Genomic DNA, 2,958 nt, shown 5'->3' with positions numbered 1-2,958 from the left:
AATATAGATGTTGCATCAGTATTCACCTCCCTGAGTCCATATACGTTAGAAACACCTTTGGCAGCGATAACAGCTGTGAGTCTTCTTGGGTAAGTCTCTAAGAGCTTTGCACACCTGGAATGTGCAATATTTGCCTATTATTATTTTCAAAATTCTTCAAGCTCTGTCAGGATAATGGCTAAACAGCTATTTTCTTTCCATAGTATTTCAATCAGATTTAAGTGAAAACTGTAACTTTGCCACTTAGGAACATTCACTGTCTTCTTGGTAAGCAACTCCAGCGACTAGCTCTTAGGAAACTTTGCGATATTTTGTTTTTTTATGTATAATTTTTTACAGTATTAGTTCAGAAAGTGTTTTGTATCATTACATACAGCCGGGAAAAACTATTGGATATCAGAGCGGCGGTCACTCACCAGCATTACGACCAGGAATACGACTTTCCCGAAGCAGATCCTTTGTTTGCTCTCCCCAGGGCAATTGAACTGATTCCAGCGGCTGACCCAAAACATCGCCGGCAGAGGAGAGGCACTCGGAGCAGCCTGCTGGTTCGGCGCGCACACCACCCACTGCTTCCAAGTATACTCGCTAATGTTCAGTCTCTGGTTAACAAGTTCGATGAGCTCCGGGCAAGGATTTCTTTCCAGAGAGACATCAAGGCCTGTAACATACTTTGTTTCACGGAAACATGGCTCTCTGGGGATATTCTGTCGAAATCGGTCTAGCCAGATGGGTTCTCAGTTCATCGCGCAGACAGGAATAAATATCTCTCCGGGAAGCAGAAGGGCGGAGGTGTGTGTTTCATGATTAACGACTCATGGTGTAATTGTAGTAACATACAGGAACTGAAGTCATTTTGTTCACCCGACCTAGAATACCTCACAATCAAATGCAGACCGTGCTATCTCCAAAGAGAATTTTCTTCGGTTATAGTCACGGCCGTGTATATCCCCACCAAGCCGATATCACGACGGCCCTCAAAGAACTTCACTGGACTTTATGCAAACTGGAAACCACATATCCTGAGGCTGCATTTATTGTTGCCAGGGATTTTAACCAAGCAAATCTGAGGACTAGGCTGCCGAAGTTCTATCAACATATCGACTGTTGTACTCGCACTGCTAAAATCCTCGACCATTGCTATTCGAACTTCCGGGATGGTTATAAGGCCCTCCCCCTCCCCCCTTTCGGCAAATCTGACCACGACTCCATTTTGCTCCTCCCTTCCTATAGGCAGAAACTGAAATAGGAAGTACCCGACTATTCAACACTGGTTTGACCAATCGGAATCCACGCTTCAAGATTGTTTTGATCACGCGGACTGGGATATGTTCCAGGTAGCTTGCGAAAATAATTTAGATGAATACACTGAAACGGTGACTGAGTTTATCAGGAAGTGTATAGGTGATGTTGTGACTATTAAAACCTACCCTAACCAGAAACCGTGAATAGATTGAAACTGAAAGCGCGAACCACCTCATTTAACCATGGCAAGGTGACTGGGAATATGGCAGAATACAAACAGTGTAGTTACTCACCCTGCAAGGCAATTAAACTGGCAAAACATCAGCATAGAGACAAAGTGGAGTCACAATTCAACGGCTCAGACACGAGACGTATAGTGAGGGAAATAAGTATTTGATCCCCTGCTGATTTTGTACATTTACCCACTGACAAAGAAATGATCAGTGTATAATTTTAATGGTAGGTTTATTTGAACAGTGAGAGACAGAATAACAACAAATAAATCCAGAAAAACACATGTCAAAAATGTTATATATTGATTCGCATTTTAATGAGGGAAATAAGGATTTGACCCCCTCTCAATCAGAAAGATTTCTGACTCCCAGGTGTCTTTTATACAGGTAACGAGCTGAGATTAGGAGCACACTCTTAAAGGGAGTGCTCCTAATCTCAGTTTGTTACCTGTATAAAAGACACCTGTCCACAGAAGCAATCAATCAATCAGATTCCAAACTCTCCACCGTGGCCAAGACCAAAGAGCTCTCCAAGGATGTCAGGGACAAGATTGTAGACCTACACAAGGCTGGAATGGGCTACAAGACCATCGCCAAGCAGCTTGGTGAGAAGATGACAACAGTTGGTGCAATTATTCGCAAATGGAAGAAACACAAAAGACCTGTCAATCTCCCTCGGCCTGGGGCTCCATGCAAGATCTCACCTCGTGGAGTTGCAATCATCATGAGAACGGTGAGGAATCAGCCCAGAACTACACGGGAGGATCTTGTCAATGATCTCAAGGCAGCTGGGACCATAGTCACCAAGAAAACAATTGGTAACACACTATGCCGTGAAGGACTGAAATCCTGCAGCGCCCGCAAGGTCTCCCTGCTCAAGAAAGCACATATACAGGCCTGTCTGAAGTTTGCCAATGAACATCTGAATGATTCAGAGGAGAACTGGGTGAAAGTGTTGTGTTCAGATGAGACCAAAATGGCGCTCTTTGGCATCAACTCAACTCGCCGTGTTTGGAGGAGGAGGAATGCTGCCTATGACCCCAAGAACACCATCCCCACCATCAAACATGGAGGTGGAAACATTATGCTTTGGGGGTGTTTTTCTGCTAAGGGGACAGGACAACTTCACCGCATCAAAGGGACGATGGACGGGGCCATGTACCGTCAAATCTTGGGTGAGAACCTCCTTCCCTCAGCCAGGGCATTGAAAATGGGTCGTGGATGGGTATTCCAGCATGACAATGACCCAAAACACACGGCCAAGGCAACAAAGGAGTGGCTCAATAAGAAGCACATTAAGGTCCTGGAGTGGCCTAGCCAGTGTCCAGACCTTAATCCCATAGAAAATCTGTGGAGGAAGCTGAAGGTTTGAGTTGAAATATACACTGAACAAAAATATAAATGCATTATGCAACAATTTCAACGATTTTACTGAGTTACAGTTCATATAAGGAAATCAGTAAATTGAAATAGATTAGGC

This window comes from Coregonus clupeaformis, chromosome 13 (assembly GCF_020615455.1).
Source record: "Coregonus clupeaformis isolate EN_2021a chromosome 13, ASM2061545v1, whole genome shotgun sequence".
NCBI lineage: Eukaryota > Metazoa > Chordata > Actinopteri > Salmoniformes > Salmonidae > Coregonus > Coregonus clupeaformis.
The sequence above is the reverse complement of the archived record's forward strand: the minus strand, read 5'-3'. Positions refer to the sequence as shown.